The following is a 17,593-nucleotide window of genomic DNA, read 5'->3' on the forward strand; positions in this document are numbered from 1 at the left end:
GATGGTGTGGGGTGTTTGTGCTCTGAGCCACCTCTGAAGCCCCCTGAGGTGGGCCTCAGGGGCAGGGGGTGCTGCACAGAGGGGACACAAGCCAGCTCCCAGGGCTCACCGCCTGGGGAGGGCTGTGACTGGCCCCTTCCTCTGAGGGCTTCACGTGTTGTCAGGGGTGAGGCATTGCCCTGTCACACGGTAGATGGGCAGCTGGCATCCAGGGAGCCCTGACAGAGGTCACGAGGGGACATACTCTTGGGCACCTCCTGTGTGCCAGGCACTGGTCCAAACGAGAGATGCATAACTGTAAGGAAGCCTAGACCCACCATTGCTGTCACACAGAGGCTGGTCTAGGAGAGGGGACTGTAATAGATCTGGAAACATGACCAAGACCAGCACGGACCAGACGTGGCCCTTCAGTCCAGGGAGATCAAATATTCAGGCCTAATTCTCTAGCTTGTTCTGTAGGCTCTGAAGCCATTACACATGAAGTGAAATGAGAGGAAATGAGTGAGTGGGATCAGTGTAAACCCATTTTGGAAGAAGCCGTTATAAGGGTTCATTCTGGAAATCCTTCTGAAGCTGACCTTCCCCATCTTCTTTTTTAACAACCAAGAAACCCTTGGCGTAGAGTGGCGGAACATTGCAAGACCTCAAACTGGATCACCAGATTCGTCAACAGATTTTTAAATATGTAAATTAATTTGCATCAAGGACTTAATAGGTAGAAAAACAGGATGATTTCCATTTTTGTATAAATTACCTTCATTGCTAAGTTCTATGAAATGGGGATTGTATCAGAAAATTGGGGTTAGTGGCTTTGCCTTCAGAGCAGGGCCTTTTAAACCTGGTTTATATCCAAGTGAGTAGTGAGATATTAAAACAAAATGCCATTCCCCCAGGTCTACAGAATCCCAAACCTCTGGGGGCCCCAAATCACATCACCCTGCCAGGTGTCCTGTGGAGAGCTGGAGCACAGGCAGAAAGACTCCATGAAGGGGCCAGTGATGGAAAAACACTTGAGCCCAAGGGTTGCTTGCTGACTCTAGAGGGGGCTGCCTTTGGGGGTCCTTTTGGTCCAGCCCCAGCCCTCTTTTCCTTTCTGCCCCCAGCTCCTCCCCCACCCTGTTCTGGCTCTGTCTTTTTTTTTTTTACATCTTTATTGGAGTATAATTGCTTTACAATGGTGTGTTAGTTTCTGCTTCATAACAAAGTGAATCAGTCACACACACACATATGTTCCCATATCCCTTCCCCCTCACGTCTCCCTCCCTCCCACCCTCCCTATCCCACCCCTCTAGGTGGTCACAAAGCACCAAGCTGATCTCCCTGTGCTATGTGGCTGCTTCCCACTAGCTATCTACCTTACATTTGGTAGTGTATATATGTCCATGCCAGTCTCTCACTTTGTCCCAGCTTACCCTTCCCCCTCCCCATATCCTCAAGTCCATTCTCTAGTAGGTCTGTGTCTTTATTCCCATCTTACCCCTGGGTTCTTCATGACATTTTTTTTTTCTTAGATTCCATATATATGTGTTAGCATACGGTATTTGTTTTTCTCTTTCTGACTTACTTCACTCTGTATGACAGACTCTAGGTCCATCCACCTCACTACAAATAACTCAATTTCGTTTCTTTTTATGGCTGAGTAATATTCCATTGTATATATGTGCCACATCTTCTTTATCCATTCATCGTTGATGGACATTTAGGTTGCTTCCATGTCCTGGCTATTGTAAATAGAGCTGCAATGAACATTCTGGTACATGACTCTTTTTGAATTATGGTTTTCTCAGGGTATATGCCCAGTAGTGGGATGGCTGGGTCATATGGTAGTTCTATTTGTAGTTTTTTAAGGAACCTCCATACTGTTCTCCATAGTGGTTGTACCAATTCACATTCCCACCAGCAGTGCAAGAGTGTTCCCTTTTCTCCGCACCCTTCTGGCTCTGTCTTGCCTCCCCCTTGGGCTACTCTGTGTCCCAGGCCGGGACACCCTTGTTCTTTGGGGGGAGCGCCCTCCAGACGAGCCCACGTGGATGGGTCCTCCAGGCTAACCGTGCTGCGTTGTTGAGCTGAAAGTCTTCCTCTCCATCAGGTGCCCTGGCCTGGTTGCAAAGCTGCTCAGGTGACCAACGCGTCTCCAGGTGCAGCGCACCTCTCTGAGCATCTGTGCATTTAATAGGTCGAATCCTCCCGGAAGCAGGAAGGCAGTTCTTCCCACAGGGCAGCAGGAAGGCCTCTGGTTTGAAACTTGCTCATCGATCACATTCAGCCCCGTTTTGGACTCCTTGCCTGCCCTCTGCCCCCACCCCGTGAGGACCTTCCACTGGGTCAGAGCCTGTGCTAAGCCTTGGTGGAGCATTGGGGGCAAGGTTTACCATGGAGCCTGCAGGAGGGAGCGAGGCAGGTGGGGATCAGGTGGCGTGTACTGGCTCTGGATGAAGAGCCAATAGGGTGGAGTGTCCACTTCCTGGAGCTGGGATGGCAGCCCAGGGTGGTCCCCACCAGGGGCCCTGGGGGAGGGCGGGGCCTGAGGGAGGGCTCCAGGGAGGTGCTCACCCCAGGACATGTGTTTAAAGCGCCCCACCACTATCTGTGGGAAAGGGCCGAGGAGGCAGGAGACCTGCCTCTGGCCTCAGCGCAGCTCTGGAGCTGACCAGCTGCAGCTGTGGCAAGTCATTTAATTGGCTCCATCTTACAGTGACTGAGTGCCCACTGTGGGTGGGCTGGCCAGTTGCTCAGGATCCACAGGTGAAGGTATGTGGTCCCTGGCATCCCAGCCACATGGGGTAAGCAGACAGATGCTGAGATATGGGCTGACAATAAAGGCATTTAAAAAGCTGCATAGGGACCCACAGAGGGGGAGACAGCCATGCTGTGGGTGGGGTAGGTCAGGGGAGTAGTGTGAGGAATAGAGAAGACTTCATGGAGGAGGTAACATTTGAATTGGGCTTTGTAGGTTAAGTAGGAGCTCGCTGTGGGAGAAAGAATGACAAGTAGAGGGAAGATCACAAAGACGTGGGCCCAAGAGAGCCAGTCACATTCAGGAAAACTACAGAGAGTATGATATGCCTGGGCTTTGCCTGGCTGCAGCACTATGATTCCACCCTGTGGTGGGCTTGCCCTGTTGATGTGGTAGTTGACTTATGAGATAGCCTCCAGTGATCCTCGTCTCCAGGTAGTCAAGCCTTTGCGTGGCCCACTTTGTCATTGAACAGGGCTGACCTGTGTGACTACTAGAACACTGCTGAAGTGATTGTGTGTGACTGAACACTGAGGCTGGGTCATAAAAGCACTGTAGCTTCTGCCTTGATCTCTTGGATTGCAGGCCCTGGGAAGGCAGCCACCATGCTGTGAGGACGTTCAAGCAGCCCTGTGGGGAGGCCCATGTGCTAAGGAACTGAGGACTCCCACCAGCAGCAGGCAGCGTCAACTTGCCAGCCATGTGAGTGGGCTGCTTGGAAGTGGACCTTCCAGCCCCAGCCATGCCTTTAGGAGACTGTAGCCCTGGCTGACATCTGCCTGCAGTCCTATGAGAGGCCTCTAGACAGGACTGTCCAGCCAAGCTGCTTCTGAATTCCTGACCACAGAGCCTGTGAGAGGTGACAAATAATTACTGCTGTTTTAACCCATGAAGCTTCGGGCTAATTTGTTATGCGGCACTAGATAACAAATACAGCTGGTTATTGTGGTAGGCGGCTTCCAAGACGGCTGCCAACGATCCCAGCCTCCCGGTCATTCATGCCATCATGTAATGCCCTCTGCTTTAGTGTGGACTGGACATGGTGACTTGCTTCTAATGAAAGAATAAGGCACATCTGATGGGGTGTCACTTGGAGATTACGTTACAAAAGTCTCTGGCTTCAATTATGGGTGACACTTGCTCTCTTGCTGGTTCTGAGGGAAGCCAGCTGCCATGTTGTGAGCTGTCCTATGGAGGGGTCCACATAGCCAAGAACCGAGAGATGTCTCCAGCCAACAGCCAGTGAGGAACCGAGGCCACGAATCCAACACCTTGTGATAAATGGAACCTTGGCAGCAGCCATGTCGGTGAGCTGAGAGTTGAACCTTGAAATGACTGCAGCCCCAGCAGACGCCTCGGTTCCAGCCCTGTGAGAGGCCCTGAACAAGAGGACTCAGACAAGCTGCCCCTGGGATCCAAGTGCACAGAAACCATGAGGTAGAAAATGCTTGTTGTTTCAGAGCTGCTGAGCGTGGAGTCATTTGTTACACAGCAATAGATTATTAATACAGTTACGAGGAATGGTGCCAACCTCACCTGTCCTGTCCCCAGGGGAGCTGCTTGGCTGTGGTCTAGACTTGGGTCTCAGCCTACTGAACCACTCGAACCTTGGTCAGTCAGGGGCCCAAAGCAGGTAGGGGGAGCATTGAGGGGCTGAGAATATGGGGGGGCATCCTAATACCTGCCGATTTCTGGAAAACCAAGTCAGCCTCCATAAGACCATAGGAGATGAATAAGTATGTGGGTGAGACATAGGTTCAAGGCCAGGTTCTATCCTCCTGTACCTGTGTGATGTTTAGCAATGTTACAAGTCCTCCGGGAGCTCTGGCTCCCAAGTTGCCCTGCTGGAGCAGAGGGGGGGCATGCAGGGATGCAACTGCCCAGTTAGCACCAACCAGAGAGCCAACATGAGGACTGAGCAACAGGATCTCCAGAAGGGAGCTTGGCCCTGGAACATGGTAGGTGCTTGATACAAGACTGACCCTGTAGCTGTCAGGATCCTTGGCGTACTGTCTTCGGTCCAACCACCGATGTCACAAAGTCGTCACAGTGCCCTCCTGATGCCCAGATCTAGGAGGACTTGGGGAGGATGCCGGCTCTTCAAAGACGAGGCGGTCTCAGCTGTGTAATCACCACCACTTTGCTTGGGGCCCTCCCCGAGGAACATACTCCCGGATCCATCACCCCCTTGCTCCGGTGAGTCTGAGCCTGGGCTTTGCATGCTGTCCTGCATGGAATACCAATGCCTCTGTTCAGCTCCCCAGAAGTCCCTGCTCTCCTCCGCTGCAGGCGCCGAGGGTCTCTGCCTGGCTTGGTGTTTATTTCTTGCAGTATGAAGCGATGATTTAATTCTTGCCTGAGATATCATTCAGCCCCAGTTCATGCTGAAGTGAAATATATTTCAGCACCCACCGATTTCCATATAGATAAAAAAAGGAAAAAAAAAAAAGAGGAGAAAGGAAACAACCTCAACCAGCATCTTCACACACTATGCATTTGAAACGTGCTTCTTGAAGATGGATTGCTCCGTTAGGCTGCTAAGAGGCTTTCTTGACTTGTCAACAGTTTTATCCCCCTACAAACATTCTTGGCTATAAATTATTCATTGCCCAGTTAGCGGTTAAAAAAAAAATGCCTGGAGCTGAGGCGCTTTCTTAATTCTCCCTCTGCTCTTCAGATCCAAGTTGTTTTTTCCCCTCCCATTGCTGGAAAAGTAGAAGTAACTGGAATTCTCCTGGCTTGGAGGTTCAGGCTGGATGCAGTGAGAGAGTCGTGTTGAACCCGGAGTGAGCTTGGCTGGGGGTTGGGGGGAGGCAGTCATTTATAGTCTGGGGAAAGGCAGGACACTGGGGTTATCAAATATATGTTGAGATAGGAAATAGGTGTGTTTGGGGTTTTCTTTTTGTTCTGTTGGCAGGAACTCCAGGGTTTCAAAAAAAGCAGAGGGGAAACGATTCGATCCTAGGCCCAGCCATTTTGGAGTCCACAGCTGGAAAGGATCTGAGGCTTCCTCTGTTTACCTGATTCCACTCTCTGGGGCCCCGCTCTGCCAGGAGACAGCACCCCCTTGTCTTTCTCCGTCGTGCCCACCCTCTCCTGTCCTGCGCACCCCTGGACCACCTCCCTCACCCCCAGCTGACTTCCTTCTCCAGCGCGGATTCTCAGACCCCGCCACCGTCTCTGTGTCCCCGTGGGAGGTGGATAGAAGTGGTGGGTGGGATTAGGCTTCAGAATTCGGGGCCCGTGTTAGCTGCAGCAAAGCCCTGTGTGCTGGGTGGCTTAAGACAACAGCAATCCAGTCTCTTAGTTTCTTAATTCTCCCTCTGCTTTTCAGATCCAAGTTGTTCTCTTCCTGCTGTTGAAAAAATAGAAATAACTAGAAGTCTCTTGACTTGGCGGTTCATGCTGGAGCCCAGTGAGAGAGTTGTGTTGAGTCCTAGAGGCTAGGATTCAGCGGGGCTGTGCTCCCTCGAGACTCTGGGTAGGATCCTTCCTTGCCTTCTCCCTGCAGCTTCAATCTCCATCGTCACGTGGCATTCTCCCTGTGTGTCTCTGTTCAATCTGATCCTCTTATAAGGACACCAATCATATTGGATGAAGGGCCTACCCCGGTGTTCATCTTAACTTCACTAGAACCATCTGCAAAGACCCTATTTCCAAATAAGGTCACCTCCACAGGTCCCAAGGGTTGGGACTTCACCATATCTTTTGGGGGGACATGATTCAATCCATGACAGAGTCAGAGGAGGGAAGAGCCCCCAGTGACCAGGCCGCAGAGCAGAGCATCAGAGGCCTCAGAAGGCTGAAGATCTCCCATCCTGCTGAGACCTCAGCCTCCCCAGCAATACTCTTGCACCAGAGTCCCCTTCTCTGCCCCTGGCTCTGCAGAGGTGCCAGGCTTTGCTGTGGGCCTGAAAAACTGTCCTTTCACAGCTGTGTAGAGAGAAAAATCAGGCTAACTGCAGGACTGCTGCACCTCTAATGGGACCCGGACCTCCCCGGGAGGGCGGCTTGTCCAGTGGCCTGGTCTGAGGGCACCATGTCCACCTGCCATCAGCAGCAGGAGATGTGGCCTGAGTGTCCCCCTGCTCTAAGATTTCACCTTGACTCCCAAGTCCTCCCTGCTCCCCACGTTCTCCCCAGGCAGCAGGGGCTTTGCCAGGGCAACATTTCTGGGTGGGCTCTCGGAAGATCTCTGTGCTCTGTTGCTCATCCAGAGAGAACCGGCGGTGGCAGCTAGACGGTCCGCTGTGCCAGTGCCCTGCTGGGTGAAGCAGGTTCATGTGGGGAGTGACGATGGCACTGTTGCTGTGTCTTGGGTTGGACATTGGATTATTTTCCTCCAACCCGACCAAGAGTTTTGGCTTTCAGAGAAGATCTCCAGAAGCTGGGTTTATAAACACCAGTGGGTATCGGATTTAGTCAAGGGTATCCAGCGCCTGGCAACCATCACCTCTCACCAGCCCTGCTGTGGCTGCTAAGTTCGGTTCCATAACCCAGACAGCAGACAGAAGGGGCCGGGGCCCGATGGTCCCCATCCATTTCATTGGATGTGGTTGTTACTTCCTGAGTCGCTCACCTTTGGTTGAATTTAAGTTTGTCAGACTAAGCAGCCTTTAATTGGAGACCCTGGGGTTCCTTGGAACCCAGGCCACCTCTAAGCATGGGATCGAGTCTGGAGTGTAGGAAACAAAATTTGTCACCCCAAAATGTCTCTGGCATGTAGATTATTTCATGCTGAAAATTATCAAGGCCCAAAAGACTCAGGAAGAAACTTTGAACTACCCCCCTAATCGCCTGAAAAATTTAGATAGAGGGCCTATTACAGGAATAGAGCTATCACCAGACGTCTGCAGAGAATACAAGCTAGGTGTGGTAGGGGAACACTTAGAGATCAGAGTCTACTCTGTGTCCCATTGTCTCTGCAGGGCCCCAGCAAACATTTATTTACTAAACATGTGCTTTTCCATCTCCAGGTGAATTGCCTTTCTCCCCTTCGAAGTCCCAAGCCACTACTCCCAACATCCTCTGCTGTCTTTAGCTGAAGGTGACATTTAAAGTGAGGACTTTGGCCATTTTGGTGAGTTATTCAGTTTTCCTGGGTCTCTCCCATGTATATACGTCATTAAACTTTTGTTTGATTTTCTCCTATTAATCTTTCTCATGTCAATTTATTTCTTAGACCTGCCAGAAGAACCTAGAAGGGTAGAGAAAAATTTCTTCCTCCCCAACAGGAGCAAAGGCAGCCGAAGGAAAGGACAGGAGAGTGGTGTGAGCCCCTGGCCCACAGTTGAGGGAGAAAGGAAGTAGGTCCCAAGCACTCTCACATACAATATTTTACTTAATCCTTACAATAGTACACCCATTGCACAGATGAGGAGACTGAGGGTCAGAGAGGCCAAATGACCTGCCTAGTAAGTGACAGAATCTAATGGACCTGAGGTTCCTGAATGAGAGAATTTCTTCTTCAGGCAGGTAGTTTCACATCCCTCTGATCACACTGTGATGGGCGGTGACCTAGTCCAAAGGATCTTTGGGAAAATGAGGTTCTTTTCCAGGGCCGGGATCTGACCAGAAGCCTTTGGAGCTGAGTACTGGCTTCTCCCAGGCTGTCTGGGAAGCTGCACTTGTATCACATCTGGGTGTGGCCCATATTGATGGTGGAACTGCAAAACGCAGGATGGGCAGCCCCACCTGTGGGGCACTTGGTAGGGAATTACTCAGAGGAAGAAGATACAGCAGGTCTCTGAGGGAACAGTTGCTCTCCTGGGAGCATCCAGTGGAAATTCTTTTCCATTCAAAGTCAGAGTCAAATAAGAGAAGGTCTTTAGCAATGAGGGTTTTTCAGGGAGCACTTGAAACCATTTCGTAGAAATCCGGACTGTTTTAAAGAGAAACAGGAGTGGCAAGATGTCCAAAAATTAATTTTTAAAATTAATTCCGTCATCTTTTCAATTGTCCAAGTCATTTAGTTTTGTTTATTTATTTATTTATTTTAGTTTTGTTTTTATTGCATTATTTTCTTTCTTAAGACTGGATTCTTTGAAATAATACTGCGATGAATATGGAGGTCATTCACTTTTTGTATTCCTTTTTTATTAACAATTTTGTTGAGATGCAATTCACCTATCATATAGTTCATCCATTTAAAGTGCACAGTTCTAACACAGGGAACTCTACTCAGTATTCTGTATTAGCCTAAATGGGAAAAGAATCTGAAAAAGAACGAATATATGTATATGTATAATTGAATCACTTTGCTGCACATCTGAAACGAACACAACATTGTAAGTCGACTATAGGCCAGTAAAATGTTTTTAAAAATAAAAAAATAAAGTGCACAGCTCAATGGTTTTTAGTATATTCCCCGAATTGTGCATCCGCCACCACAATCAATTTTAGAGCCTTACTTATATACAAGGGAATATTACTCAGCCGTAAAAAGAAACGAAATTGAGTTATTTGTAGTGAGGTGGATGGACCTAGAGTCTGTCATACAGAGTGAAGTAAGTCAGAAAGAGAAAAACAAATACTGTATGCTAACACACACACACACACACACACACGCAAAGGTTCTGATGAACCTAGGGGCAGGACAGGAATAAAGACGCAGATGTAGAGAATGGACTTGAGGAAAGGGAGGGTGGGGAAAGGGAAGCTGGGATGAGGTGAGAGAGTAGCGTGGGCTCCTGGCTGTCTCTTTCCCGGTTCTCTCTGGTGAACTATCTACCTTGGTTTTGGCTTATTGTTCTTAATTAAGAGAGGCTGTTGTTTTCAAGAGTGCCCTTAGGCATGAACTTCCTCACATTCTGTTTTAAATAAAGTCATTTCCTTTGGGAGCACTTCAGAGAGCTTCCTTTTCTCATGGATTGAATCTCCCCTGTGCAAACCCTCTGAGCTCTAGTTCTGGGTGCCCCTGGCCTCCTCAGCTTGCCTCTTCTTGGAAACTGTGCCCCGTGAGCAAGCTGTGGTCCGGCGGTTGGGGGCCCAGTCCTCTGGGCCTGCCCGGCCTGGGGTAGAGCCTCTGTCCCGTGACAGTGGCCGGGAGGAAGGCTGTCCCGACCTCTCAGTCACACTCACCAGGAATTTAGCCTTCTCGACTTGGAGTTGGGGGGAATGAGAAATGCTGGTGGCCTGTCCCTCCTGGTGAGACATGTAAGCCTTTATTAGGATTTGAAGGGTGAGGGAGCCCCGACTTCTTGGCCACACCCACGTGGAGGGAGAGAGCAGCTTGTGGCTGAAATGCCACAGACTCTTGCTGTTCTTACTGAGTTTTAGTAGATTTTGTTGAGTAGATGTTTCTTTGTTTGTCATATGCCCTTAGGACAGTTCCCAGAGACTTTAAATGGTTGTTCTTTTTTTTTTTTTTAAAATAGTTTTTGTCAGCTTTGCTGGTTCCATGGAGTTACTCTCTCGGTCATCCCAGAAGTGGAAACTGTGTTGTTTTATTTTAATAATGAAGGCATCTTTATATTATGAATTTACCTCCAAACACAGCTTTGATGGTATAAGTTTTGACAAGTCATGTTCTAATTTTCTGTTGTATTTATAATTCATTTTCTGAACCCAAAAGGAAGACTATTTTAGTTTTCAGATGGGCTGTCTGTCTATCTATCTACCTACTTTTGGTTTTCAGGCTTCCAGCATTCCAGTCTAGCTTTTGTTGGATTTTGTGGTTTGGAGAATGGCTTGTACAATTTCTGCTCTTTGTAATTTAGAGGAGTTATCTTTCTGGACAAGTAAGTATAAGTTTTTGCAAATGCTCCATCAATATACGTTTGAGAAAAAGGTATATTCTCTCCTTGTGAGGCACAAAAGTCAGCATCTATCTATTAATTTAACCTTATTAATTATGTCGTTTTGCTACTCTAGGTGTATGATAGACAATACTCCAGCAGATAGATATGGGATAGAAGGAGAAAAGAAATTGCAAAGCAAATGGGTAAAGCAATGTTACTTCGCTCGTGGTGATTTCATAGGAAATACTCGTTGATGCATTTTCCCCAGAAGCTTATGCAGGTAGCACAGAGTCCAGATTCATAAAACTTTTGGCTTAGAAGGGACCCTGGAGGTTTTCCAGTTCCTTCTTCCTTGTTTTATAAACGAGGAAAATGACTTGCCCAAGGTCACGCAGATGGCAAGCTGAGACTGCGAACTAGATTCAGGTCCTTGGATTCCGGTAGGACATAAAGTCTGTGTTTTTGCCGGGCTTCTGGTGTGTTGCATTTTGTTTGTTTTCATTGTTATCTCTGAGAGACTTGCTGCCTTAAGAGTCGGTAGAGATACATTTCTTATTTTAAAGGTCTTATATATTTATTCGTAGGTACTTTACAATTTGCAAAGCACACTTTTATATGCCTCATCTAATTTAATCTTCACAGTCAAGCGATGTTTAAGGCAGCACTGTTGCCCCAGTCCTGTAGGTGAAGAAATGGAGGCTTAGTGCCTGGCAGCCCACGTCAGCCCCAGGTCTTCTGCCCCTGAGGCCATGCTCTCATTTGCAGGGCCCTGGAGTCCCGTCCCACCTTGGCCAGAGCCAATGTTCAGACTCTTTCATTTCCTGCATGTTTCTTGGGGGGTAAAATTGTCCTACATCCTGTAGGACTTTTCCTTCCTCCATTGGAACAGTGCCCCGGACAGCTGGCTGGGTTTTGCGAATACGGTGATCAGTCTGGGAAATTATTATTTTTTAAACTATCACTGTAGCCTCTGCACCTGGTATCAGCAGGTTATAATAGGCTGGGTGTGCGCTTGAAGCATACCTCTGCTATCTTCTGGGACAATCTTAGTTCATTCGCGCCGTTGCTTTCCTTCCTCTGCAGGAGCATTTAAGCAGCCCCATCTCGACTGCACTCTCCCACCCAAAGCTGCGGCTTAGCCAGCCCTTCCCGTCCTCATCTGGAAGTGTGGACCCACCTGTGGAGTGATCAGAGGCTCCTAACAGCCTCTCCACAAAAGTTGGGGACGGGGAAGGCGGTCAGGTGGTCATCCAGGTCTCTCCAAGTCCCGGTCGTCTCTGAGTTTACCATGAAGTCCTTATTGTCCTGGAAGGCACAGTTCTGTTTTAGGAATTATCTTACGAATTAATCTTGTTTGCTGCACTCAGAATCACTCCTTCAGACTTCTTGGCACTCACCTCATGTGGAACCTGAGAATGGCTTTCTTTCCCACTGTCTGGCATTTTTCTCATCAATAACACGTTTTTGTCTACCACGTGCCAGGCACTGCCCCTCCCTCTTCAGGTCTGGGTAGACATCCCCCAAGAGTCCCCAGGGCCTCAGGTCGGCACCTGCTCTCAGAGGTGACGTTTGCTCATTCCCTCTTGTCTTTCTGTTTAGCCCCGAATGGGGTGGGGGTGGAGCAGGGCCTCCCGTTGGTTCATCAGCAGAGAAAACACAGGGGACATTGGAGCTGGTCCCAGTGGGGAGGGAGCAGGCAGGCTGTCCCAAGCCCTCCATGGTGCCAACAGGAGGAGCCTCTTGGAAGAGCCCAGTCAAATGAAAGACACGTGGCTGGTGTCTGCTCTGCTGTGGATTCTCAGGGGCGCTTCTCAGAACACCAACCTCCCCTCTACCTGGGCCATGTGAGAGCTTGTGTAGGCTTTCATATTTCAATTTTAACTGAAAGGAGACGCTTCCCAGGAGAAGGTGGTCTCTGAGAAAGCCAACGTGCTTTGTCTGCAGTGGACAACACAATTCCAAAGCAGAGAATAATTTTCTAGGCCTTTAAAGAACTGGAACTCAATCTTGGCTCTGATTTTTACCTCTGCGTCACCCATTGCTGATCTCTGTGGACCTCAGTTTCCTAAACTTTAAAATGGGCCGAGGCCTTCCCTGGTGACGCAGTGGTTAAGAATCCACCTGCCAATGCAGGGGACACGGGTTTGAGCCCTGGTCCGGGAAGACCCCACATGCCGCGGAGCGACTAAGCCCGTGCGCCACAACTACTGAGCCTGTGCTCTAGAGCCCGTGAGCCACTACTACTGAGTCCACGTGCCACAACTACTGAAACCCGTGGGCCTAGAGCCCGTGCTCCGCAACAAGAGAAGCCACCGCAATGAGAAGCCCACGCATTGCAATGAAGAGTAACCCCCATTTGCTGCAACTAGAGAAAGCCTGCACGCAGTAACAAAGACCCAATAAATAAAATAGATAAATTAAAAATAAATAAATTAAAAGGAAAAAAATCAGAGTCTTTTCTATTAAATAAATAAATAAATAAATAAATAAAATGGGCTAATCAGCCCACCTTTAGTGAGAATCACATGACGCATCTGGAAACGCTCCGCATGGATGTGCTGGGCCCGGCCCCTCTGCCGAGTCCTGGCCGTGGCTTTTCTGTTTCTCCCACACATGGCTGAGAATGTGTGAGGCCTTTGGACACCCGGATCATTTCCCAGTAAGGCTCCACCTGGCACATTCTTACCTAAGAGACTTGCTACGAAACCTGGAGGGGCCCGAGTCTGGCAGTCTGAGTCCCAGAAAGGAGGCTGAATTTTTACTGTCCCAGCCCGCGTATTAGATGATGACTTGTGTAATTTTCTCAAGATATAAGCCACGTTTTACAAAGCGAAGCCATGTGTGTGCCCTGAGGGGACGGCTGGGCCATAGCTGCCGCCCTGCCCCAGCCCCTGCGGCTCACAGGACAGGCCCTCTCCTGCTCCCGGCTGGGTCCTCTGGAGGGGGTTCCTCGCTGCAGTCCTTGCCCCTGAGCCCTCGCTCTTCGGAGCCAATTCTGGACTCCAGCGCGGTATTGATGTCGGCCCTTCGTGCTACTTTTGTGCGTGGGTAGCCGGTCACCCTGCTGGAGGATGCCCTGGTGGAATGTTGCCACCTCAGCAGGCAATTTGAACTGGGTAGAGTGGGTTTGGAAAGTGAGTTCATATCCATGGTGTTTAGGAAACCAACCTGGAAAGGGCTGAAGGGGTAGAGAGGTCTGTGTGAGGCCCTCGGAGAGGGGACTGTCACTTGCCTGTCCCTCAGCCTCAGGACCTGCCACTCCCCTGCGATGGCCGGGTCTCCATCCTCTCCTCCCATCCCCACCCACTCTCCCCCATTCAGGCTGCGTCTCCACATCTGGACCCCCGCTGTACCATCTCCTGCTCCACCTCTCCCGGCTGTCGCGGGCACAGCCCTAATGACACCTCCCTCCCTTCCCCAGGAAACAGGGCAGAGTCCGAGTTCCTCTGCCTGCGTTCCAGGCTCACACTCGGCCACAGTGCCTTTCCCATCTTGTCTCGCACAGCTTTCCCTCATGTCTGGGAGAGTCCCACTGAAGGGAAAGTCTTGGTCTTTGGTGCCCAGGGGAGCAGGATTGAGGTGACTGGTGCCTCGGTGACAGAGAAGCCACCAGAGGGCCAGGGCTGACCACAGGGGCTGCCACCAGAAGAGAGTCCCTGGTGAGGCACACATTGTCTTTCCCACCTAGGTGTCCCCTGGCCGGCTCCACTCGGCTTTGCTCTGAGAAGAGACCCACATGGGGGTCACATGGGAGGATTCCAGCTCTGTCACTCATGCTCTGAGCCTTTGGGCAAGTCACCTGCATCTCTATTTCCTCATCTGTAAAATGGGCCTGATAATAATGCCCATCTCACAGTTGTAAGGGTGAGATTGGACCATTGTTAAAGGCATTTGCCTCGTTGCCTGTTCACGTAAGTCCTCAATGAAAGACGGCTGTTCTACCAGTGGTAGTGTTCTTACGCCCATTAACCTCTGACCCCTTGCTGGCATCTGATCCCCTAGAAAGGAGCCCCAGGTACCCTTGCTGCTGAGCATCTCGCGTCTGCTCAGGGAAGGAGAGGTTCAGGGTCTCCCTGGCCCGGCAGGCTGAGCCCGGGGGAAGCTGCCCAGCTGTTCCAACTGCAGGGTGACAAGGAGGTTGCAGGCAGAGAGTCCCCTGATCGGGGCTCCGGCCTGGAAGGGCTTCCGGAGTTAGCCAACAGGATCTGGATTGGGAAAGAGGAAGGTGATGGTGCAGGTGATGGGGTGGAAGGGGCGACTCCCTGTAGCCCTCCATCTCCGTGTCCTTGATCTTGTGAGGCACACGGGACGCAGCTTCCATCACTGGGGACAAACTGCTGACGGGCCTTTCGAGGGACGAAAACCCAGTGATTTCTGACTTGCATGTGAATAGAGATGGGAACACGTTCGGCCCCCACGGAGCCCCAGGACACGCCCCCCTCCCCCCCCCTCCCCCCCGCCAACCTCGAACCCCCTGCTTTCTGGATGGGAAGCTGGGCCAGGCAGGGCCCGAACCAGATCTGTGGTCGTCAGTATGTGGCCTGAGGACCAGCTGGGTCACGGGCTGCTAATGACCAGGTAAGCTGAGAGCAGGTGTTTAGGAACATGACAGGCATTTGAACGAGTAATTATCCGCTGAACGCAATAATATAATATATGATAAAATATAATTAAAAAGTTGGCTTACATTTTGTTTGTCATTTTTTTAGAAATTTATTTTTTATTGTATTGTGCAAAGTATCAGTTGCTAAGGGGCTGGAAACCAGAAACCAAAACCACAGTGGCTCAGCACCGTACGTTTTAAGCGCTAGGAGCAGGGCTCCCTGGAACGCTCCCGGGGCTGACATTTCAGGTCGCTTCGAGGGCTGGTGCTGTGGCCTGCAGCGACCCTGAGCCTCTGGTTCCCGGGAAGGAGCTCCGTGGGAAGAAGGACTGACTGGATGGCTGGGCCCAGAGCCTGGCTCTGAGGCTCGACCCTGAGCCCACTCACCAGGCCTGGGATGTGGACCATTTATGTCCTTTTGTTGCACCTGGAGGATCCTGGTTTTATTTAAACTTTCGGTACTTTGTTCATCATTTTTTGGCATTCATTTGGATGTTTTAGCGTATTGCATTAAAATACGTTTCTCGATTACAAAGTGTCTGGTGCCCCTAAGTCCTGCACCCAGGCCTGTGCCCTGGTTGGAACCCAGGGGCTCCGGGGTCACCCAGCTAGAGGCCTCAGTGCTGGCGGGGAGGCTCGGTAGCCAAAACAAACCCAGAAAGACTTTCAGAGGCTCGTGCAGAGCCGTTTACTGGGGTGAAGGGGGCACGTTGTTGGGGGTGTGGGACAGGCCCAGGCAGTTAGGAGAGGGAGTCAGGTAATGAAGAGGCTCTGGATGAATATTAGTGTCCCCTACACCCTTCCACGGGCTCATGTTCTGAGAAGCCCCCAGTAGTTCATAAAACCGTAAAAACTGTCTGGGTTTTACTGAGAAATCCGGTGGGGATACCAAGGATGAAATATCGTATTAACTCACCCACCCTAACCATCCTTACCCCTTCCCTTCACATTCTCCTGTTATGACTGGCTTTGTGGGAGAGACACCTGTGGGTGTTCACACACGAAGAAGGGGTGCCTCCCACAGCACAGATGGAGGTTCTGGAAAGTTCTCTCAGGAGTGGGGAGGGGCGTTCAGTCACTGATGATTTTCTACCTGATGTGGTTCCTGAACATCAGTGCTTTTTATTTTTAAAATTTATTTATTATTTATTTATTTGCTGCACTGGCCAGCATGCGAGATGTTAGTTCCCCGACGGAACCCGTGCCCCCCACAGTGGAAGCGTGGAGTCTTAACCACTGGACCGCCAGGGAAGTCCCAGCAGTGCTTTTTAAAAAGAAAAGTGTCAAACATCCCAATAATTGTTCTCTGGTCACCTTTGCCTTAGCTCTGGCCGCCATAACAAAGTAACGCAGATTAGGGGGCTTAAACAATAGACATTTCTTGTCATTCCAATGGCTGGAAATCCAAGATCAGGGTGCCGGTGGGGTTGGGATGTTGGTGAGGGTCCTCTCCCCAGGTTTCAGACAGCCCCACCTTCTCGCTCTCTCCTCACAATGAAGAGAGAGATCCGTGGTGTCTCTTCTTATAAGGACACCAATCCCACCGTGGGGGGCCCACCCTCATGACCTCATCTGAACCTGATTACCTCCCAGAGGCCCCATTCCAACTGCCATCCCATATTGGGAGTTAGGGCTTCAACACCCGGATTTAGGGGAGCACAGTTCAGTCCACAGCGATCTTCAATCCTCCACTTCAGAAGGGAGGGTTTTGTTTCCACTGTTGAGTTGTGGCCACTGCCGTTTCAGGATAGCTCTTTAGCCATCCCCGCCATCCGCTTTGACCAGTGTCTGCAGTTCTGGGGTAAACCAGTCTCCAGCAGCCGGGCCAGGTGAGGAATCAGGGCCTGACTGACAGTGGTTTCCTCACTTCGGCTTCTTCCACTGAAACTGCAGCCCCCATTCCCATGGCAGGGGACCCAGACACCCCACCACCTCACCATCTTTGGCTTCTTTAAGGGGAGCTGTGGCCTGCATGTTTTATTTTCCCAGCCTGAAGCGACCTTGGCCTTGGCTCTTGTGCTGGGAAGCTCGGCTGGCCGCGCGCCTCATCTATGTCGTTTGAATCGTGACAGTGTGGTCTCAGTCAGTGTCTGGTGACTGTGGATTACGTGGAGAAGGTTAACTGTAAATAGTATCCCAGCATCTTCTCCCTGGTTGAGCCCCTTCTGTCCTAATGTCTCCTAAGTCTTCTCATTTGTTCTTATTTTATTTTATTATTTTGAAAAATTTTTATTACGATTATTTTTTAACATCTTTACTGGAGTATAATTGCTTTACTGTGCTGTGTTAGTTTCTGCTGTATAACAAAGTGAATCAGCTATACGTATACATGTGTCCCCATGTCATTTGTTCTTCAGAGAAAATGTCCCCAAAGGGCCCCTGAGACGATGCGGTTGGGACAAACCCTCACAGGCGAGGGAGCAGGAAGTCGAGCTTCCAGGAGGGATGGATGGCAGGCCTTCTGCTGGCCGCAGCTGCCACTGGGCTGACCCAATCCTTATTTCCAGCTCAGGT

General features: G+C 50.2%; 1 long non-coding RNA gene across 8 annotated transcripts in view; it reads left to right on the plus strand.

Annotated features, from left to right (window-relative positions):
- The window catches only part of LOC117308492 (uncharacterized), a 150,535-nt gene that overhangs the window by 113,499 nt on the left and 19,443 nt on the right, over positions 1–17,593 (plus strand). For 6 of the 8 annotated variants that reach the window (XR_012326857.1, XR_012326851.1, XR_012326854.1 and 3 more), the window contains 2 exons: positions 3,323–4,933; positions 7,714–7,817. This is a non-coding gene — a long non-coding RNA (uncharacterized lncRNA). Of the gene's footprint in view, positions 1–3,322; positions 4,934–6,071; positions 6,219–7,713; positions 7,818–17,593 lie in introns of all 8 variants that reach the window. The other 2 variants (XR_012326853.1, XR_012326856.1) reach the window with 2 other exon arrangements.

This window comes from Tursiops truncatus, chromosome 16, assembly GCF_011762595.2.
Source record: "Tursiops truncatus isolate mTurTru1 chromosome 16, mTurTru1.mat.Y, whole genome shotgun sequence".
NCBI classification, from domain to species: Eukaryota; Metazoa; Chordata; class Mammalia; order Artiodactyla; family Delphinidae; genus Tursiops; species Tursiops truncatus.